Below are 24,344 nucleotides of genomic sequence, written 5' to 3'. Positions count from 1 at the left end.
TACCAGTTGTGTTGGAGATCTCTCCATTGGAACAAGGGGCACAATCATAACAGCAGGTTTTGGCTCCAGGTATTGGCACCTTCCTTTGTCCAGGGGCACAACTGGCTGAGCATTGAGCTATTGGAATCTAGAAATACAATTAAAAAAAGTGTAGAAAGTTGTGAGAATTGGAGTTTTCTATAGTGAGCAATGGAAGTGAAGGGGGCAGAGAGCAAGGGATAATTATTCAGGTGCAGGTCTGATTATATGATTATATTTATGGAGTTGTCTGATAACAGTGTAATTTTTTTATAATTTCAACACATTTCTCTTTTCTTCTTCTCATTTGGTTGAAATGGTGTTCATGGGAGATGGCCTTATCGTACTATGAACACCAGATTACAGGTTTCAAGATAACAGATCTCATACCTGTATTTAAATGCAGTTGTCTATAACTTAGTAGACTTAACAAAAAAACATATCTGAAATGTTGTAAAATTGAAAGATAGAGATTTGTTTAAAAAAGTTCACTTTTTGGTACAATTAAACCCTTGAAAATGGACTGCAGCAAATATGCAGTCTGAGTTTTTAATTAAAAAGCCAGTGTTTGACAGTTGTTTCTCATTTAATAAAATAAATGCAAGGTCTGAGCTGAGACTCATATAAATTATTTTATACAAATTGAAAAGCTTGATCAACACAAAGAAGTGAAATGTTAAACACGTGTTCTTAAAACATTTCTAAATGGTATTTAGTTTTTAATAATTTTATGCCATTGTATCGATTATAACTTGTCTTTCATCTGCATAAAATTTGCTGTCATACTGTTATTATTTGTTTATCATGAAAATCAAATAAAATATTTTCAAAATAAAATAAAATAAACATTTCTGAATGCCAAAACAATTTCTCATTTACTCAAGTTCTTTGCTATCACCAAGAACAGAATTTGTAGTGACCCATAGGTTTAGCATCCTTACTATGACTTTAAATCTCTACTATTCCTTATTCTCCTAGTTACTGGACAAAAGCTCATATATCAATTTATTCATTTATACACTTCTATCACTGGCTTATAGGGTTATGACCACTTCCAGCCACGCTTATAGGGACATATTTATCAAGGGTTGAATTTTTAAAAACTCCCATAAACTCGAAATTTGAAATAAAATGACTAAACAAAAATTATGAAAAAAATTGAATTGTTAATATTTGGGTGAATAGGATCAACCTGCAAACTCGAATCAAATTTGAATCAAATTCAATTTGATTTTTTTTTTATAATTTTTTAAAGTCCACCAAATGACTCCAAATTGATTGTAGGAGGTCCCCCATAAGCAAAAACACCAATTCAGCAGGTTTTAGTCAAATTAGAATTCTTAAAGGGTCAGTACAAGAAACATTTCGAAATTCGAATTTCAAAAAAATTTTTGAAACTCGAATCAAATTTGAACTATTCCCTAGTCAAATTACACTAAAATAAACTTGAAGTTAGAATTTAAAAATTAGAAATTTCAATTTGACCCATGATAAATCTGCCCCATAGTGTTTGGCAAGAGTGAAATTGCAGACTGGATGTAAGGGGCACTCACCCTGGTGGTCCAGTGGGCCAGTGGGGATGCCCACTGCGTGGTGTTGCCTCTTTGCCTGCTGATGATCTTCTGCCTAAGGGCATGTGCGGTGAGCACTCCCAGCTGTTGTAGGCGCATTTGCGCTGGTGTGATTACGTCAGCGTGCAATGGCGCGACATTTACATGTATTTAAAGGCACATTTCGGATTTTCTCACTGCCCATTATAGGTTCATTCCTAGTGAGTTCTTGGTGCCTTTCTGAGCTTATACCTGTCTTAGGTTTCCTGAGAATCCTGGGGGTCGAGGGGGGGTAATGTAAGGGGCACTCACCCTGGTGGTCCAGTGGGCCGGCGGGGATGCCCGCAGCGTGGTGCTGCCTCTTTCCCCCCGATAATCTTCTGCCTTGGGGCGTGTGCGGCGCGCACTCCCAGTTGTTGTAGGTGCATTGGCGCCGGCGTGATTACGTCAGCGTGCAATGGCGCGAAATTTAAATGTATTTAAAGGCACATTTTGGATTTTCTCACTGCATGTTATAGGTTCATTTCTAGTGAGTTCCTGTTGCCTTTCTGAGATTATTCCTGTCTTATTCTGATTCCTGTTGTGACCCCTGCCTGTTTTTGACAATCCTGACCCTGCCTGTCTCTTCTGTATCCGAATCCCTTCTGATTGATCTCCTGGTTTGATCCTTGCCTGTCTGACTCCGCTTGTACTCTGCCTGCCCCGACCCGGCCTGATTGACTACGCTTTCTGCCTGCGCCTTGTACTGTGACCTTCTTCCCAAAAGACTTGTGCTTTACCGTCGTGCCCCTTTGATCGTCCAGAACCGTTTTGCTTGGCACCTCTCTTAATAATACCTGGCGGCATCTGATTAGCCGATGGCTCCTCCCGAGGTGAAAGGCGACTGTTAAAGGCAGAAGCAAGAGCCGAGAACTGGGTGCCTAGCACTGGTTCTGGATTTCGGATGCCGACCGTGACACTGGAGAGCTGCTGATTAAAAAGGAAATAACTCAAAAAACACCAATAATAAATAACGAATGTGCTAGGGGACACAACCTAGGGCCCTGGTATAATGCAATGGGAGGCACAGAAACAATAGCTGTCTCAATGCAGTTCCATCTGAAAGTTTAGAATCAGGCTCAGTGCACTGAGATGGCACCTCAAAACCAATTACATCGAAAAAAATAAATTTTAATTAGAGAATACCATTTTAAATTGTAGACTGAATTATTTGCAATGTAATCAGTGTAATGTATAAATAAAAAGTAAACCATAAAAATCTTGACAGAACCTCTTTAAGAGATATGCTGAAAAAAATCCTGACTTTCTTTTCCAATTGTTTTTATTGGCATTTTTGAATAAACAAAAAGAACAGAAAGCAGAAAAGCAATAGCTTGGCCAAACATTTGTCAATTTCAAAATAAGAAGAGAATTAATACACAACAATTCATTCATAACCAAATATCAAATAAAGATAATAACAAAATTCATTAATGAAAGTAAAATTATATAAAATATGATACAGTAAGATAAAAAATTTTCCTCTCTACCAACCAAAAAAATAAATAAAAAAAATTTACCTAAATAGTAAACAAAATTATCACATCTTCAGTCAATCTTATTGCAATGAACATAAAAAGAGGAGTCTTCGCCCAGAATTATACATAAATTTTTCTATATAAACCATATCTTCAGACTCCAGAATTTTAAGATAGGGAGACCACAGCGCAAGAAAATTTTCTCTAAAACCCACATTCCCATACCTAAATTCTATTGCTTCATCTATGCAGAGAGACTTAAGATAGGATAAAATAAACTTTAGATCTGGAGAAGTTTCCTGGATAAAAAATGGATTTACGGGTAGCAGCAATAGCTAGATGTACAAAATTCTTATAATTATTCCAAAATTTTGTCTTTGGAATACAAACAGCAAAAGATGTTACCGACAATCAAGCAGTGCAAATTCAGGAGACAATTTAAGATCAATATTCAATTTGTCATTTAGGAAATTTTCCAGCTCAATCCACAACTCAGAAATGAAAGGACAATCCCACACATAATGAAATAGAGAAACATTCTTTGACTTGCACTTAGGGCAGTAAGAAAGTGATATACCCTCTGAATTCTTAAAGTAAGATATCTTGTAGCTTAAATGGATCAATCTAAAATGCTGTACTCGCCAACCTTCATATCTAATAAGTTTATTAAAATTCTTAATAGAAGATAATAAATGATGAGAGGTAATGCTAATTTTTAATAAGGATGACCATTTTCCCGCTAGAATTTGTAATGGATCAAAACTGCTAGGAGCAGATCTAAGACAAAAGTCAGTAATATAGGATATCCTGTTAAAGGTAGGATCATCTAAAAAATTTTGAAACCCTTTACATAGAGGAAGTTGATCAATGGCAACATTTTTCTTATCTGTAAGAAGGTCTAAGCCACACAAAAATCTAATATGGATTAATCTGTCACATTCATTGAGATCAAATTTACTTATCAAGTCTTCCCATAATATTGGTGAACCAGAAACGTTATCAACCAAATGTATCAGTTGGGAAATACCTTTTTTCCTCCAATACAGAATGAAAGATTTTCTTTCTACTTTAGTAAATAAACATAGATCAAAAGGTGACAAAAAGGGAGAGATTTGATAATTGCTACCATGTAATTTATAAACTATCTTCCAGGTAGCAAAAGTATCTTGCCAAAGAATGTTTCTCTTAATATCAATAGGAAGGCCACCACATTTTCTATGAAGAAAGGTGGAAATATGATCACCCCATTCCAAATAAGGTTCAAAAAAAGGATTTGTGTAAACTTCCCTACCCGAAATCCACTCAAAAATGTATCTACATAGAGAAGCAATGTTAAAGAACCTAAAATTAGGAATATTAAGACCACCCAGAATTTTCGATTGACGTAATTTAATCAAAGAGATTTTAGGTTTCTTCCCTTGCCACAAAAATTGTGAAAGTGCTTTATCCAACTTCTTAACATCAGAATGTTTTAAAAGAAGAGGAAGATTAAGTAACGGATATGATAACTTTGGGAAAATAAACATTTTAAAGAAAGCAGCTCTGCCTATAAGATTAAGAGGCGAATTAAGCCACTTATCACATAAAGATTCAGTAAGCTTAATCAGGGGAGACAAATTTAAAGAATAAAGTCTAGATATATCAGAAGGAATATTAATACCCAAATATTTAATTGAACATCCTGGAGGCTTTAACTTTAAATCAAAAAGGATTTTTTTTGGAATATTACTATTAATATTAAGTAATCCTGTTTTATTACAGTTAATTACATATCCAGAGTAAGAACAATAGGAATTGAAAAAATAAAAAAAATTCCTAATTGAGTTTTGAGCATCTTGAACTACCAAAAGTAGATAATCTGCAAATGCTAAAATTTTAATATATCTACCATTAACTTGTATACCCTGAAATAAGTCTGAACGATGTAAAAATCTAATCAATGGGTCAATTGTTAAATTAAAGAGCAGGGGTGACAAAGGGCAACCCTGTCTTGTTCCTATACACAAGGTAAATGTATCAGATTGTTCTCCAGCAACTATTATCCTGGCTTTGGGAGAAGAATAAATTTGCTCTAAAAAAAGATAAACTCCCCTTTAAAATTACAACAATCAAAAAGATAATTCCAGTTAACATTATCAAACGCTTTCTCAATTTCTAAGCTTACTAAGGAGCATGGAATTTTATGTTTTTTAGAGTAAAAAATCGCATTTAGGATTGCCCTAATATTTGTTATTCCCGACCTTTTTCTAATAAACCCATTTTGAAAAGGAGAGATAACATGGAGAGCATATTAGCTAATCTATCAGCCAAAATCTTGGTAAAGATCTTGAAATCCTGATTAATTAAAGAGATTGGGTGGTAAGAAGAAGTTAACAAAAGATATTTCCATTCTTTAGGAATAAGCTTAATGTTTGAAGTTATCCTGGATTGTAAAGTTTTACCCTGTAAATAAATTTCATTGAAAATATCAGTGAGGAAAGGGGATATTTTAGTGGAAATAGATTTATAAAAAGAAGTGGGAAGGCCATCCGGACCACTAGCTTTAAATTTTTTAAGACTTTTGATGGTTTTCATCACTTCCTCTGTAGTTATAGGGGAATTCAAGATTTTCAATTTATCCTGAGAGATTTGAGGTAAATGTATTTTAGACAAAAATTCTAAGATTTTATCTTTATCATACAAAGGACGAGAGTAAATGTTTTGAAAATAATCTTTAAAAATATTAAATATGGCCTTAGGAGAGTTAATAACTAGATTCTTGCTGTCTTTAATCATGTAAGTATGAAAAGAACTATTCCAATTTTTCCCTAGGTTAGCCAAAAACCTATTAGATTTATTACTAAGATTATGAAATCTAGCATTTGCAAAGGAGGAATCCTGACTTTCAAGGGGATTATCTTAAAACTTGCTTCCCCTTCTAAAAAAATTGTGTGTTCATTTCCAATCATTAAATAAATCAACCCTGACACTTTTGAATTGAAACTTCCTACAAACTTTGAGTTCATCCTGTTGTCCATGCGTCTTTGTTGAAGAAAACTCTTAAGAATCATTTTCCTAACAAAATAGTTGTTCCTTGGAAACCTATTACAGTACAAGGTTTGAAAGCTATTCTCTATTCAAGATTTTGAAGCAGATGGTTGCAATACTTAATTCAATGGAAGAGCTATACACAAGAGGACATATCTTGGGAACCAGCTGCCAATAGCTTCTCATCTGGTTAGACTATTAGGGATGTAGCGAACGTCGGAAAAAAAGTTCGCGAACATATTCGCGAACTTGCGCAAAAATGCGAGCGGTTCGCGAACGGTTCGCGAACCCCATAGACTTCAATGGGAAGGCGAACTTTAACATCTAGAAAAGACATTTCTGGCCAGAAAAATGATTTTAAAGTTGTTTAAAGGGTGCAACGACCTGGACAGTGGCATGCCAGAGGGGGATCAAGGGCAAAAATGTATCTGAAAAATCTGCCTGTGTGTGCTTGGAAGAGATAGTGTAGGGGGAGAGCTGTTAGTGATTTCAGGGACAGATGATAGTAAGTTTGCTGGCTAGTAATCTGCTTGATACTGCTCTGTATTGGAGGGACAGAAGTCTGCAGGGATTTGAGGGACATTTTAGCTTAGGTAGCTTTGCTGGCTAGTAATCTACTGTTCTCTTTAAACAACTGCCATACGTTGACCTTGTAGGCATTGTTTGCCCAGTTTTTTTGGACGCAGCCACTGAAGCACAGTTGCCAGAAAAAATATGCCATATAAATGCTGAAAATAGTCATTTTTCGCCATACGTTGACCTTGTAGACATTGTTTGCCCAGTTTTTTTGGACGCAGCCACTGAAGCACAGTTGCCAGAAAAAATATGCCATATAAATGCTGAAAATAGTAATTTTTCGCCATACGTTGACCTTGTAGACATTGTTTGCCCAGTTTTTTTGGTTGCAGCCACTGAAGCACAGTTGCCAGAAAAAATATGCCACATAAATGCTGAAAATAGTCATTTTTTGCCATATACGTTGAGTCAACGTATGGCAAAAAATGACTATTTTCAGCATTTATATGGCATATTTTTTCTGGCCTCTGTGCTTCAGTGGCTGTGGCCAAAAAAACTGGGCAAACAATGCCTACAAGGTCAACGTATACACTACTACAGCGGTGGATACGGATTACGTAAAATATATGAATGCTGCTTGAAAAAAAGTAACTCAAGTGGTTTTTCTAGAGACGATAATATTATCAATATTTAGACAAAATGTGAACAAGCTCACACAGCTCGATGGCGGGTTGAAGAAAACACTGTGCAAATAATGCCTACAAGGTCAACGTATACACTACTACAGCGGTGGATACGGATTACGTAAAATATATGAATGCTGCTTGAAAAAAAGTAACTCAAGTGGTTTTTCTAGAGACGATAATATTATCAATATTTAGACAAAATGTGAACAAGCTCACACAGCTCGATGGCGGGTTGAAGAAAACACTGTGCAAATAATGCCTACAAGGTCAACGTATACACTACTACAGCGGTGGATACGGATTACGTAAAATATATGAATGCTGCTTGAAAAAAAGTAACTCAAGTGGTTTTTCTAGAGACGATAATATTATCAATATTTAGACAAAATGTGAACAAGGTCACACAGCTCGATGGCGGGTTGAAGAAAACAGTGTGCAAATAATACCTACAAGGTCAACGTATACACTACTACAGCGGTGGATACGGATTACGTAAAATATATTATGGCTGCTTGAAAAAAGTGACTCCGGTGTTTTTTCTGGAGACGGTAATATTATGGATATTTAGACAGAATGTGAACAAGGTCACACAGCTCGATGGCGGGTTGAAGAAAACAGTGTGCAAATAATGCCTACAAGGCCAACGTATACACTACTACAGCGGTGGATACGGATTACGTAAAATATATGAATGCTGCTTGAAAAAAGTGACTCCGGTGTTTTTTCTGGAGACGGTAATATTATGGATATTTAGACAGAATGTGAACAAGGTCACACAGCTCGATGGCGGGTTGAAGAAAACACTGTGCAAATAATGCCTACAGGGCAAATAATGCCTAAAAGGTCAACTTATACACTACTACAGCGGTAGTAAAATAAAAAAAAGTAAAATAAAAAAAAAATGAATATTAAAAAAAAAAAATTAAAGTTGGTGCTGCTGAACTACTAGGAGCAGCAGATTAGCACACCAGTCCCACTCCCCAACACTGCTAGACTAATAGCACTGGGCTCTTATAGTAGTAGTAGTAGTAGTAGTAGTAGTAAAACAACAAAAAAATAAATAAAAGCAGTCCTTACAAGGACTACTGTTATTGCAGCAGTCAGCAGATGAGATCAGAAGCAGGACAGCTGCCCACTGCAGCTACATACAGAGCACTGCAGTAGAAGGTAGATTACTAGCCAGCAAAGCTACCTAAGCTTAAATGTCCCTCAAACCCCTGCAGACTTCTGTCCCTCCAATAACAGAGCAGTATCAAAACGATTACTAGCCAGCAAACTTTCAACTGTCCCTGAAATCACTAACAGGCAGCAGCTCTCTCCCTACACTATCTCTTCAGCACACACAGGCAGAGTGAAAAAACGCTGCAGGGCTTCGGTTTTTATAGGGAAGGGGAGTGGTCCAGGGGAGAGCTTCCTGATTGGCTGCCATGTACCTGCTGGTCTGGGGTGAGAGGGCAAAAAAAAGCGAACCCAAAATGGCGAACGTCGCGCGACGTTCGCGATCTTCCGGCGAGCGCGAACACCCGATGTTCGCGCGAACAAGTTCGCCGGCGAACAGTTCGCGACATCTCTATAGACTATTTAATAAGAGATTCCTAAGTAAACCTATACCTGTTTGCAAAAATCAAAAGCTTAAATACAATCAGTCCCTTACTGGGCACCTGAATTTTACTACAGTAGTGATATCAATTGGTTATGTCTTTAACAGGCACTTCATTTCTTTAACATCAGGTATTAATAACCAGAATTGGAACATCAGGGTCTGTTATGTTGTCAGAGGATTTAGAGATTTGCCAACAGTTTCTAAAAGATTTTAATGGTCGTCTTATTGGCAAGACAACTTCTTTGAGTCATCTGTGTTGCAAATCTTTACAGATGCAGCATCTTCTACTGGTGTCTTTTATGAAGGTCACTGTGTAGATACTTGGCCCAGAAGTTGAAATGTACAATATTTAACAAGAACCTGCTACTGGTAGAAAAAAATCCTATTTTAGTTGTGCTTGAAGATTGGGACAAATTTAGTGAATAGAAGAAGTCACTGATCATGGACAATCTGGGTGTGGTGCAGATGCTCAATAAAATCAGATTCACCCCCTGTGCTTACATTATTGAGACAGGTGTTTCTTTCAGTACAATATTTATGATCAGGACTAGGGATGTAGCGAACGTCCGGAAAAAAATGCGAACGGTTCGCGAACGTTGCTAACCCCATAGACTTCAATGGGAAGGTGAATTTTAAAAGCTAGAAAAGACATTTCTGGCCAGAAAAATGATTTTAAAGTTGTTTAAAGGGTGCAAAGACCTGGACAGTGGCATGCCAGAGGGGGATCAAGGGCAAATATGTTTCTAAAAAATCCATTGTTGACACAGCGCTGCGTTTTGTGCTGTAAAGGGCAGAAATCACACTACGTCACTCAGGTGGTGTTTCTGGAGACGGTATTATTATTGATATTTAGACAGAATGTGAAAAAGCTCACACAGCTAGATGGCCGTTGTTTGAAAATGAAGAACACACTGGGCAAACAATGCCTACAAGGTCAACGTATACACTACTACAGCAGTGGATACGGAATATATTATTGCTGCTTGAAAAACGTCACTCAGGTGGTGTTTCTGGAGACGGTATTATTATTGATATTTAGACAGAATGTGAAAAAGCTCACACAGCTAGGTGGCAGTGGTTTGAAGAACAGATGCAGATGAGAGATCAGCAGCAGGACAGACAGCTGCCCACAGCAGCTACATACAGAGCACTGCAGTAGAAGGTAGATTACTAGCCAGCAAAGCTACCTAACCTAAAATGTCCCTCAAATCCCTGCAGAGTTCTGTCCCTACAATACAGAGCAGTATCAAGTAGATTACTAGCCAGCAAAGTTACTATCAACTGTCCCTCAAATCACTCAACAGCTCTCTCCCTACACTAGCTCTTCCAAGCACACACAGGCAGAATGAAAAAACGCTGCAGGGCTTCAGTTTATATATGGAAGGGGAGTGGTCCAGGGGGTGTGGGGGTGGTCCAGGAGGGAGAGCTTCCTGATTGGCTGCCATGTATCTGCTGGTCTGGGGGAGAAATGGCAAAAAAAAGCGCCAGCTAAGGCGAACCCAAATTGGCGAACGTTGCGTTACGTTCGCGAACATTCGGCGGACGCGAACGGTCGATGTTCGCGCGAACAATCAGGACCTTAGAGAAGGTGCAATGCCCCCAGTACCCTACAATACCCTCCTTCCCCTCACTCACTTTGGGGACTCTATCCCTTCTTTTAGTGACTTTTTTTCCAATTTCCTGTTCATCCAAATCAGCCACTAGGCACTACTGTCATAATATATGAATAAAAGTCAGAGGTACTAATATCCTTATCATTTACAGTAGGGGGTACATTATCCCTTATAATACATGAGTGATACTCAGAGTTCCCTTTATAACTCAGCCTGCAGCCTTGTGCCTTTATATGGTCACAGAACAACCCCTCAGTGACTTCTAATATCCTTATCATTTACAGTAGGGGGTACATTATCCCTTATAATACATGAGTGATACTCAGAGTTCCCTGTATAACTCAGCCTGCAGCCTTGTGCCTTTATATGGTCACAGAACAACCCCTCAGTGACTTCTAATATCCTTATCATTTACAGTAGGAGGTACATTATCCCTTATAATACATGAGTGATACTTAGAGTTCCCTGTATAACTCAGCCTGCAGCCTTGTGCCTTTATATGGTCACAGAACAACCCCTCAGTGACTTCTAATATCCTTATCATTTACAGTAGGGGGTACATTATCCCTTATAATACATGAGTGATACTCAGAGTTCCCTGTATAACTCAGCCTGCAGCCTTGTGCCTTTATATGGTCACAGAACAACCCCTCAGTGACTTCTAATATCCTTATCATTTACAGTAGGAGGTACATTATCCCTTATAATACATGAGTGATACTTAGAGTTCCCTGTATAACTCAGCCTGCAGCCTTGTGCCTTTATATGGTCACAGAACAACCCCTCAGTGACTTCTAATATCCTTATCATTTACAGTAGGGGGTACATTATCCCTTATAATACATGAGTGATACTCAGAGTTCCCTGTATAACTCAGCCTGCAGCCTTGTGCCTTTATATGGTCACAGAACAACCCCTCAGTGACTTCTAATATCCTTATCATTTACAGTAGGGGGTACATTATCCCTTATAATACATGAGTGATACTCAGAGTTCCCTGTATAACTCAGCCTGCAGCCTTGTGCCTTTATATGGTCACAGAACAACCCCTCAGTGACTTCTAATATCCTTATCATTTACAGTAGGAGGTACATTATCCCTTATAATACATGAGTGATACTTAGAGTTCCCTGTATAACTCAGCCTGCAGCCTTGTGCCTTTATATGGTCACAGAACAACCCCTCAGTGACTTCTAATATCCTTATCATTTACAGTAGGGGGTACATTATCCCTTATAATACATGAGTGATACTCAGAGTTCCCTGTATAACTCAGCCTGCAGCCTTGTGCCTTTATATGGTCACAGAACAACCCCTCAGTGACTTCTAATATCCTTATCATTTACAGTAGGGGGTACATTATCCCTTATAATACATGAGTGATACTCAGAGTTCCCTGTATAACTCAGCCTGCAGCCTTGTGCCTTTATATGGTCACAGAACAACCCCTCAGTGACTTCTAATATCCTTATCATTTACAGTAGGAGGTACATTATCCCTTATAATACATGAGTGATACTTAGAGTTCCCTGTATAACTCAGCCTGCAGCCTTGTGCCTTTATATGGTCACAGAACAACCCCTCAGTGACTTCTAATATCCTTATCATTTACAGTAGGGGGTACATTATCCCTTATAATACATGAGTGATACTCAGAGTTCCCTGTATAACTCAGCCTGCAGCCTTGTGCCTTTATATGGTCACAGAACAACCCCTCAGTGACTTCTAATATCCTTATCATTTACAGTAGGGGGTACATTATCCCTTATAATACATGAGTGATACTCAGAGTTCCCTGTATAACTCAGCCTGTAGCCTTGTGTCTTTATATGGTCACAGTGATTTCAGATTAACCTTAGAGGATAACTAAACCCTTATATTAATATATATATATATATATATATATATATATATATATATATATATATAAATATGCGCCACACAGTGTAAAAAATATTAAAAAGAGAATACAGAGTAATATTCTTACTTCATTGTTATTTGTCTTCCATTTTATTAATGATGAAGTGAGGTTCAGCTGCTGATCTGGTGGAGCCCAAGGTGAAAACTCAGCAAAGAAGTTGTTATTCATTTCATCTGCATCTGTGATACCTTTATAGATCCGTAACCCAGTGATATATTCTCCATTTTCATCAAATGAGAAGGTTGCTCCATGTTGGGTCCTATCTTGTGGTTTCCTCAAATGCCAGTGCAGCTGCTGTTTAGGAAAAATGTTTGAATAGGTCAGTGCTGACAAATTAGACTTGGTAATAATGGAGTAAAGCCCATTAAACCCATAGAGATAATATAAGTTTGAGTTACATAATGATTTATGTCTATTGTCAGCAGAGATCTGGGAATGTCAAAAGCTCTGCACTCCAGTGGCCACATTGTTACACTCACAGTAGGGTTTTGCCAGACTTCTCATTACAGGAACAATCTGTTTGTACCTTTAGTGGCTGAATAGATTGGGCACTAGCTTCTGTATAATTAACTATTATCCCACAATGCATCCTTCCATTGTTACTGATTTTTATTTACCTATTTTGCTTCAGTCAATAGAATGTTATTGTGGATATTATATAGTTACATAGTTACATAATTAAATTGGGTTGAAAAAAGACAAAGTCCATCAAGTTCAACCCCTCCAAATGAAAACCCAGCCCCATACACACACCCCTCCATACTGTCACATAAATGATATATCCCCATATCTATACTAACTATAGAGTTTAGTATCACAATAGCCTTTGTATTATGTCTGTCCAAGAAATCATCCAAGTCCCTCTTATAGTCATTAACTGAATCATCACCCGGCAGTGCATTCCCCAACCTCACTGTCCTCACTGTGATGAACCCCCTACTCTGTTCCTTTAAATGAAACTTCTTTTCCTCTAGTCTGAAGGGGAGGCCTCTGGTACGTGATTCTCTTTATGGGTAAAAAGGTCCCCTGCTATTTGTCTATAATGTCCTCTAATGTACTTGTAAAGTCTAATCATGTCCCCTCACAAGCGCCTTTTTTCCCCCAGAGAAAACAACCCCAACCTTGTCAGTCTCCCCTCATAATTTAACTCTTCCCTCCCTCTAACCAGTTTAGTTGCACTTAGTCTCTGCACTCTCTCCAGCTCATTTATATCCCTCTTAAGGACTGGAGTCCAAAACTGCCCCCATACTCCAGATGAGGCCTCACCAGGGACCTATAAAGAGACACAATTAGGTTTCATCCCTTGAGTTAATGCCCTTTTTTATACAAGAACTTTATTTGCTTTAGTAGCCACAGAATGACACTGCCCAGAATTAGACAACTTGTTATCTACAAAGACCCCTAGATCCTTCTCATTTAAGGAAACTCCCAACACACTGCCATTTAGTGTATAACTTGCATTTATATTATTTTTGCTAAAGTGCATAACCTGCATTTATCAACATTGAACCTCAAAAAAGGGACCATCAAGCGCGATGACGTCACATAGCGTGCCAATGATAGAACGCATGCAAACGCGCAGTCAGGTTCATCCAACGCACTAGAGGGGAGATGGCCCCCCAGGTACTATTACACATAGTTGTGAGTTAGAGATCTGGGGAGACAAGCTATTACATATTTAACCCCCCCCCCGTACACTGACATGGCATAATTATTGAATCAACAGCTACTGCTTTGCAGAATTATTGATAGAAAGTCCCATATGTTTAATACACTCTCATGCACCATATATAATTCTGTTCCTGAGGTGTCTGCATCCATAATTACTAATTGTGTATGTGTGAAAATGTACCGTCCATTGACCTTTATGTGATGTTGTCATAATGCAACTAAAAACATTTTAAAAGTTGCATTTTTTGGTGCGCCCTTATATCTACAGACTCAGAGACCAGTATTTATTATATCATTACATACCTTCTCTTTTAGGTAATCACTATATATACATATATGTCATTATTATACAGGATTGTGTATTCAATTGTATAGCTCATGATATTCATAAGAGATTAAATAAAATATTTGGCTGAATGGAGTGGGTTTCCCATCTCCTTTAATTACAACTTCACAAAATTCGAGTTTCTTTATATTTTTCTTTTCTCTATAGTTTTCCAGTTTTAACACTGTCTGAGTTGTTGTTACTGCTCTTGCACTTCTGTATGAGGTGGGTGTAAATGGCCCCTTATGTGTGTTAGTTGCTTATTGTCCCCAGGAGCAATCAGACTACGGTGCCATTCCAGTTCATGGTCAACTTCCACCTCCAAACTCTCCTTCTGCTGAATGTGCAGGTAATTATTTATCTTCTGTATCATCATTAGATGACTAAAGCATGTGGCACCTGCAATGGCCTATAGATTTGGGGAAAATATCTGGGGTAGTGGAAAGTATATAATATATTTCTTTTGATATTTCTTTAGACACAAGCTAGTTATACTGTGCATTCTTCATTCAATTCTTCATTCCCCACTAGAGTGCAGAGAATTAGTACTATGGAATCTCACCCCTTTTATTGAGTCTGGTGAAGAAGCACAATTCCCCTGAACCAATGGCAATACCAACCTCTCACAGGGCAAAGGTTATCTCAGTAGGACATCCCATACAGCAGGGAACTCCCTTATACACCCTTTTCTTATTTTACCTCATTGTATAATATTTTGAACATTATAAATACTTTTTAATTAAAATAAAACCATTACACACATACATCCATTTTATACTGGAGAATCTCTGAAGCCTCAGATTTTAAAGCTCTAAATCTTACAGTGAATCCCAATATTTATGATGAGAGGAGACACTTTCTAAACTCACAGAGATCTGTTACTATCTATCACAGAACTAATGAAACAAAGGACAGCTGAGTAGGATTTGATAATTACCTGGTGCTTGAATGGAAGACTTTCAGATTTCTTCATCTCATGAAGAGCATGAGACATCATGTCAATGGCAAGAAGCACTCGAGGAGAAGAGTATTTACTTCTAAAAAAGTAAAGGTCCCTAATATGTTCCTTCCCTGAGCAGTTATGGAGCTCAAGAAAGTATTCATATTGACACAAGTCATTCATTTCTTTGTCTTTTGAGAAGCACAAATGAAAAATTGCAAAGATATTTTCAAGTACTGAGTTCTCTTGATGTTTTGAAGGATGTAAATTCCCTAAAAATCTGCTCATTTCATTGGTTTGCACATCGTAATTATACGCTTGCATGAATACAAGGCTTTCATTGAATATATTTGGGGCGTATCTAATAACAATATCGTTATTCCCCCAATGTGATGGAAGTATCAAAGTCTTGTCTTGTAACTCAGCATTCAATTGACCTAATGCATAAACAAAAGTTTCAGGAACTGTTCTGCTGCCAATAAATATAATTACACCTGTAGATGATGCCTGAATTGTGTTATAGCAAAGTACTCGATTAGATTCAAATTCTATTTCATTGCTTCTCATCTGTATTCTGAACTCAGTGCAGATGCCTTCACTGGAGAGATATCTGAGAAACCTTTCATATTCTTCCTCTCCACTCATATCATCAAATGTAATTATTCCAACCCAGGTCCAACCAAAATGTCTCAGTAATTTACTTAAAGCAAAATAATTGGTGTCATCACTTTGTACTGTCCGAAAAAAGTATGGGAAAGTGACTCTGTCACTGAGTGCTGGGTTTGTAGCACCATAACTGATCTGTAGGGATGGAGACAAGATTAAGTTCTTAAAGTCACGGATGAATAGGGATGAGCAAATATTTTTGCTGCGTTTTACTGTGGAAATGACCCCAATAGACTTCAATGAGAGAAAAAACATGACGCACATCAAAAAAATTTGCTGCATGTCAAAAAAAAATTGTCGCCAATAGACAATGCATTTCAACAAATTTTCGCCAGCCACACATTTTTGGTGAAGCAAAACAGATTAAATTTGCCCATCCCTAGACAGTAACATATACAGTTAAGATCTTTCATATACTTTAATGAACAAATCTGTTTTCATAGAAAAGCATCGCTCAAGGAAAAAGCCTTTCATGCGAAACGCGTTAGTGAGACGACACTTGTGACTTGCAGAAGCCCCTTTGGCAAGACGGATTGAGCTCTGAGGGACGCCAAGGAGCCATAGCAACATTTGGGGACTTACACTGAAACCTTTTATGCGATTTATCAAGAACTCGTTTGTGAGTGTGTTTTATTGTTTATTATTAAAATGTTTTTAAGCGTTTCTGTTTTTCTCTTCACCCAAGTAACGAAGGAGGAGTTCAAGTACGGAAAGGAGCTCACATTTATTTATGCCTATTTCAACTCACATCTTGTGACTATTCTATACCACTGGAGACATTAGGAATTCAGCGGTTTGATGCTATTTTCCCTTTTACCCATTCACAAGTTACGTGTCTAAAGAAGTTTTGCATTTGGGGACTTTGGACAATTGGAGTATGTGTTAAATGTAACCTCACTATAAATAGGCAACACGTATAGATATTGAGGTCTGTGTAACACGTGCATGTCAGAGGTTAATTGAGAGGTGGGGAGTGTTTTTTCACAAGGTGTTAAATAATTAAGGCACTTAACTCACAAAGGGTGAGATACTTTCACACTTTCACACTGAGAAACAAAATTTCACGAGGACGGGGAAAACAGAAAAGATTATATAATCTTTTCTGTTTTCCCCGTCCTCGTGAAATTTTGTTTCTGAAGGAACACAGCAATCCGGTTTTAAAGAAAAGAATTTTGATCAGGCAGAGGAGAGCCTAAGATTTGCTGGACTTTGGGGATACCTAATCTTCCTGGGACTCAAACTTATATATTTGGACTTACATAAAAAAGCCAGTCAGTTTCTGCTATCGATCCACATGCACAGACTTCAGCCTAAACAGATATTAAAGGACCAGTAACATCAAATTTGATGGTATAAATCAAAAAAAAAAAAAACACCAAGTCAAATGAAACTTTAACATTGCAAAGTCTTTATTAAGAAATAACTTACAGAAACTCCACTACCGCTCCTCTTCAGAAAAGGCGAAAGGGCGACGATCCATCCTGCCATTCCAAACAGTGTGAATCCGAATAAGCATCACTAGAGCAAGCTAACAGACTGTGCACCTCAGGAAGCTGATAGAAGAGACTAGGCAAAAACTCCATGCATGCCAAATAGAACAAGCCGAAAAAGCTATCCATAAGACTAGACACAAATTTTATAGATATGCAAATAAATCAGACAAAATGCTAGCTAATTTGCTTAAGTCAGAGCTACGTCGAGGCCAGGTCCAGGAAATCAGACAAGCTAATGGTACAATTTCCTCTAACCCTGATAAAATAACTGAAACGTTTATATCCTTTTTTCAATAATTATACTCCTCCAGCTCCCCTGGGGAACCAGGTGAGATAGATTAAAACAATATGCCCCTGAACACCTTTCAGAAGACATGAAACAGATCATGACCCAGGATATTACTTATGAGGATATAGAGTACATGATTAAACATTTAAAAACAGGTAAAGCCCCAGGCCCAGATGGGTTCTTTTCATTATACTACAAGAAACTATCAAACCAACTTATCCCACAACTCCAAAAACTCTTTCAACACATTACTAGTGGCAAATCCCTACCTCCCGAAATGCATGATGCTAGCATATCAATCATTCTGAAACCTAATAAAGATGTCTTAAACCCTAAAAATTACAGACCAATATCACTACTCAATTTGGACATTAAGATACTAGCCACCGTTCTAGCGAACAGATTAAATAGGGTTTTGCCATCTACCATTCATAAAGACCAAATAGGTTTTATTCCTACTAGCCAAGGTCCAGATAATATCAGGAAGACCCTGAACCTTATAGCATATGCCAACAAAAATAAAATCCTGACCTGCCTTTTGGCGTTGGAGATTGAAAAAGCCTTTGACGCGCTTATCTGGCCCTATCTATTCTCCCTCATAGAAAAGGTTGGACTAGGATCTATTCTAATTAACATGCTGAAGGCATATTATCAAGACCCACAAGCTCATCTGGACCTCCCCTCTACTAGAAATGTAGGCGTTATCAGGATACAAAGAGGTACACGACAAGGATGTCCTCTTTTCCCTGCCCTATTCGTATTAGCGATGGAACCTCTAGCAAGAGCACTCAGGGACAATATTGATATTAAAGGTCTTACTGTCAAAGGTAAAGAATATAAGCTTTCACTTTTTGCTGATGATTTACTCATGCATGTAACTTATCCCCTCACATCTCTACCCAACCTGCTAAATGTTTTGTCACTCTTTGCAAAATTATCAGGCCTGAAAATGAACCCAGAGAAATTGGAAATGCTTCCCTGTAACCTACCTAAGCCAATGATTAAGCTGATTGAGCTGAATTTTGGATTCTCTATCAGGAATGAATATTTACAATACCTGGGAGTAAAAATAACAACCTCTCTCTACCTTATACAAGACTAACTATCCCTCTTTAATAAACCTTCTAATGCAGGAACTTTTAGCTTGGGACAAACACCGAATCTCTTGGATCTGCAGAACTCATTGTGTAAAAATGGTACTACTACCAATGATCCTCTACCTATTCAGGACTCTACCAGTCCCTGTCCTAAATACAGATATCCACAAGTTGCAAACAGCCATTAATAACTTTATTTGGCAAAATAAAAAGCCTCGTATACCGAGACAAGTTATGTACTTACACAAATCGAACATATTCTCACAGCCGCCAGATTGATCATTGCACGCGACTGGAAAAAACCTACCATCTCTAAGTCCATGCTTAAAGCAAATATAATTGATATAGCAGCTAATGAGAGAATGTCGTATATGTTGCAAAATGATATGGAGGACTACGATAAGATTTGTTTGCCCTGGTTGGCATATAAAAATGATCCCTTGCTTTTTTCAGCATTGCATTTATAGTTAATCAGCTTTTTCATTGGGTAAGCTGAATATTTCTAGTCCTGAAACAGTCTATGCCTTATGTTTCTATCTGTTCTGGTACCTAGCCCAGCCACATTATTTACCTTTAACTTAATTTTTGTTTTAATTTATATTATTTTACTGTATTTTAAACCACGTTTCGACTTTATTATGATATCCTATTCTCTTTTGTTATGGAACTCAGGCAATATCGTGTTGAATTTTTTCTTTGGAAAATCAATAAAACATTTCAGTTTAAAAAAAAAGGTTAATCTTACTGCCCCCTTGCCATTCAGAATTTGGAGAAGGGTGTTTTGTTGTTTAGGTGACCACTCCCTTGAGTGAAGTCAAAAAATAGGGACCCATTGAATGAGGTTTTAGTCAGTTTACAGGACTATCATAGCACACGCTAGGAACATGAGACAGATAGATCTAGTTATCAAGAGTAGCCTGTGCTCCAACCAGTAGGGATAGAAGGGAGTAGCTCTCCCCTATGTATCACTTACCTCAGTGAAGTGACTTAAGTGGGATTCAGGTAATATTCTTCCCCTTTTAAATTTCTGCTGCAGGGGATCTGGACCACATTGCCAAGAAACCAGGGATGCACCAAACCCAAGATTCAGTTTGGAATTTGGCCAAGATTCTGCCTTTTTCAGCATGATTTGTATTCGGCATTCCTACAAGAACACCAAGAAGGTGAACCATTAACTCCCCAAGCTGCCTCCACAGGGTGTCATATTGCTGTCTCTGTTAATTAGGGATTCATAGAACACAGGATTCGGTTTGGGATTCAGCCTTTTTAGTAGGATTCAGCTGAATCCAAGTGCCTGGCCAAACCAAATCTGAATTTTTAAATCAGGTGACTTTTTGTCACTCAAAAATTGAGATAAAAAGATTTTAGCCACACACAGTGTGCAAGGTTCTCTTGGCCCTTCTAATGCAAATTAGGGTTCAGATTCAGTTATTTAATTGACCGAAACTTTCACAAAGGATTCGGCTGAATCCCAAAACAGGGTATTCAATGCATCCCTACTGCTTCTGTTATAATACCTGACAACCATCTCTACTACCTCATTTTTGTGAGTATCAAACCTGTTTGACTATATATAATAAAGCCTTTGAGTTATTTTTGTGGGAAGATCCTTCTGCTGTCCTTTATTTTATTTTATACAACAGCATAAGTGAAGTGTAGTTGTACAACACATCCCCTTTACCTTTTCACATTGCTAATGTCCATCCTCTGGAGAGTCCAATGTGACCTGTGTTCCATCTGCCTAGCCAGACATAGCCTGTTTGAGCCAAGATAGGGTCACACATCATCACTGTTTTGGCCAGTTTTGTACCCCTCTCTGCACATCACCCACATTGTGCCAACAGACAACACTAACACACAAATGAATCCTGGGTTGCAGACTAGAACTGTGTAATAATTTTGTAATTATTTGTAAAATACATTTTGTTATCTGTAAATTAGTTCTTCTTTTTCTTCAAAACTGCTGTGTGCGCTTTCACAAACCAGAGGTCAGATGTGGATTAAAAAGTAACTTTATTTCCCCAATATTTCTCTCTCAACAGGAGTTACTTTTTAATCCACCGCTGACCTCTGGTTTGTGAAAGTGCACACAGCAGTTTTGAAGTGATTGTCGGCTCGACCTCCCTAAGCTACGGCTTTCGGGTTTTCGAGTCCTGGAGAGGTGAGTAACCTGACTTGAATGCTTATGAGAGGAACAATTTAAGCCACTGGTCTGGGGCATTTGCACCTGGACCCACCCAGTTAAAGGGTGAGTGATTTTAAGGAGGATTTTTGTGTGTTACCGCATTGTATTAAAATTATTGGCTGCAGAGTTAGAGCATATCCAAAAATATTCTTCTTCTTTTTCAACTCTCACATCCAAAATCTCCTAAACAACTTTCAACTCTATCCACCTACCCAACCTGCTATGCTGCTATTTATTATTTCTGAGGTCTTTGCATTCTATTGCCTAGCTTGGAAAGAAGACTTAACCCAAGGGACAGTACCCTAGCATCCATTCCCTCAGCTTCTGCTTCACTTCTCCTTTCTAAAATCACGTTTGATAATCCATTAGATTCAGCGAATATTGAGATTAAATACAAATTTAACAGGCTAATATTCTTTACCTTAAATAAGATGTCAGAAGCCTATTAGTGTGTTGACTCCTGGGACTGTGAAGGTATTCCAGTTCTTGGGAACGTATTTTGAATGTATTGATTTGTTTCTTGTACCAGTGAGTTTCCCCTCAAGATTTTTGTGTCGTACCAAGTTGTGTTTGGGAAGGTGTGGGTTGTTAAGTATTTGAGTGGTGAAGGGAGGTTGTTGATATTTGTGGTCCAAGTGAGAAAGATGTTTTTAGTTTGTTGTTCTTTCTTTGTCATAGCTTCCAGCCAGTCCATGTGGAAGATGTGTTGTAATTTTTGCTTTGCTAGTGTAATTGATGGGGTTTCTGTTGAGAGCCACTGATGAAGAATTGCCTTTCGGGACACTGCCACCAACCTAGCCACCAAATGTTTCTCCCCTTCAATGTTCAAGTCTGGGTATTGTTGCTAAACAAGGCCCAGACTACGGTCGGTTGGCTACGTTTGTTTACTAACTGCATCCAATACTGCATTATATTTTTATTACTTTAAAACAATTGATGACATGTTAGCGTCATACACAACCCTCAGAAACAATATGGCAGAACACAACCTGAGACTCCATACCTACTTTCAACTAAGAGAGGCCTTTATCAGGCAATTTCGATCCCAGTCAGTAATATTTGAAGACTATCCACTTCTGAGATTTCTAAGCTCTGAGATGCCCGTGAAGCTCACATCCCAAATTTACTGGCTACTAGTCCGCACCCCAACAGCCCCATTCCACCGAACCTACCTTAAATGGGGGGACACATTAGGAGACCTGGGAGAGGACCAATGGGAGGAGGTGACTAACAACCTATATCACTTGTATCTAGTATCCTCCCGAGATAGACTGATACAGTACAATTCTGGTACCAGATCTATCTGACACCCACCAAACTACATGAATTTGGTAGACGAGACAACAGGTGTCAGACTGACCCAGCAGACTTCCTCCACATGACTTGGCAATGTCCCCACATACAACACTTTTGGGGAGCAGTTACAGCATATCTTTCAACACAGTTGGTCCTCCCCCCACTGCTGTCCCCCTACTGCTGCTTGCTGGGAGTGCTCGATGGAGTTGTAATGAGTAAGCACATGATCCTTCTTACTAGAGGACTACTATATTACGCAAAAAAATATGTCATTCTGAGATTTATGGGGTCTAGAGCTCCCACACTGAAAATGTAGCAAAGACAAGTCAATAATATCCTACCTATGATCAAATCACATACCTGGCACGGGCTGTCCCAATAAATTTGTTAAAATTGGCAGCCATGGAATGAGGCTGAAGGTCTAACTTTATTGGATGTCTGAACTTAAAACCTGAAATGTACGTGATACTCTGAGGAAAATATGTGTATTCCGGTAACTATAGGAGATCCCCAGATGGGACTACTACCCCCCCCTTCTTCTTTTGTTTTATTGAATGAAAACCAATAAAAAGCAATCTTTTAAAAAAGATTTATTCACAGGTGACTCCTATCAGCAGCCTGTTGTAATAAATCTTTTTAACCAGAAGTGCCGTCCAGTTGCCTATATTGGGATGCAGATCCAGGGGGGACACTAAAATTTTGAGCTGGAGTGACCTTTTTGTGTTTTTGTTTAGTAACACTTCGCCAGGCGTAAATTCGCCTGGACAACGCTAATTCACGAAGATCAGAAGTTGCGCACATGGTACTGAATGCTGGCGAAATTGCGCCAGTGAAATTACGCTCAGCAGTTCGAAGTTACCCTAGCGTTGGCTAATTAGCATACGGCGTGCAGTTACAAGTACAATGGACGTATATGTTGCAGCAAATACATTACACTACACAAGGCCAGGGAATCTTAATAAAATTCTATAAAGTTGTTATAATGCCCTACACATGAGCCCACAGTATAGTTTAGGTCTCATATGTTAGCAAATGTAGGGGGGAAGGAGGGTACCCCAAAAAAAATTATGATCTTTTTCAGTCTATCACCCTTTAAATAGGAAAAAACGCCAATGTTTTTTGAGGAACTCCTATCTACTCTATTGCATTTCGCCTGGTCTGAGGTGGCGAAGGCAAGTCTGGCGATAGAGGTAACGGTCAGTAAAATTGAAAACTTAGTGAATTTGCATAGTAACGCTCTTTCACCAGACCAAAAATTCGCCTGGCGTAAGAGTGCAAAGTTGTGCCAGAGTCTATCTCCTTGGCGAACTTTCACCACTTCGCACTTTAGTAAATTTCCCCCTATGACTTGAATAATACAGCCAGTCCCTACTATTCCACCCTCTCGACCCACAAACAAGAAAACAGAATTATGTGAAAACATCTTTGACAGATTCTTTTTTTTTTTTCATTTTATAGGACAGGACAGATTCTTTTTTACCTGGGAATATCCATACAGAGTCAGTATCTGGGCTATGGGTACAGTTGTCTCTGAGGTGAGATCCCCAATAAATCCAGCAATCTTACTCTTATCTCCACAGGAGTAATTGGGAACTGGCTCTCCGGTACCAAATAATATGTGGAAGACATTCCTCATGGCTTTCATTGCATCTCCACAGGAATCATATATATAATATCCCAGGGTCACATTGGGTAACAACATTGGATTCTTGTTAGTTTGGTCAACAGCAAATAGAAAATCCACAATATGGCGAAATCCCTGTTGATAAGGACTGAAAGAATGAATAGCAAACATAAGATTGCACCCCAAAATGTTATCATCATGATTTTACTACAGTCAAAAATATGGAAGTTATTTCACCTGGTTTGTCCAATTACAAAGATCAAAGTCAGCCCTGATCAAAGCTGTTGCCTTAGAGATGACTAAGTCA

The 24,344-nt window shown here is 38.3% G+C and overlaps 1 long non-coding RNA gene across 1 annotated transcript in view; it reads right to left on the bottom strand.

Annotated features, from left to right (window-relative positions):
• LOC121401514 overlaps positions 1-24,344 on the bottom strand; it is a 33,301-nt gene continuing 8,957 nt past the window's right edge. Inside the window, exons 2-3 of the long non-coding RNA XR_005966302.1 lie at positions 12,518-12,745; positions 1-127 (exon numbers count right to left, since the gene is read on the bottom strand). This is a non-coding gene — a long non-coding RNA (uncharacterized LOC121401514). The remainder of the gene's footprint in view (positions 128-12,517; positions 12,746-24,344) is intronic.

The sequence above is a fragment of the Xenopus laevis genome, chromosome 1L (genome assembly GCF_017654675.1).
Source record: "Xenopus laevis strain J_2021 chromosome 1L, Xenopus_laevis_v10.1, whole genome shotgun sequence".
Taxonomy (NCBI): Eukaryota; Metazoa; Chordata; class Amphibia; order Anura; family Pipidae; genus Xenopus; species Xenopus laevis.
The sequence above is the reverse complement of the archived record's forward strand: the minus strand, read 5'-3'. Positions and strand labels throughout refer to the sequence as shown.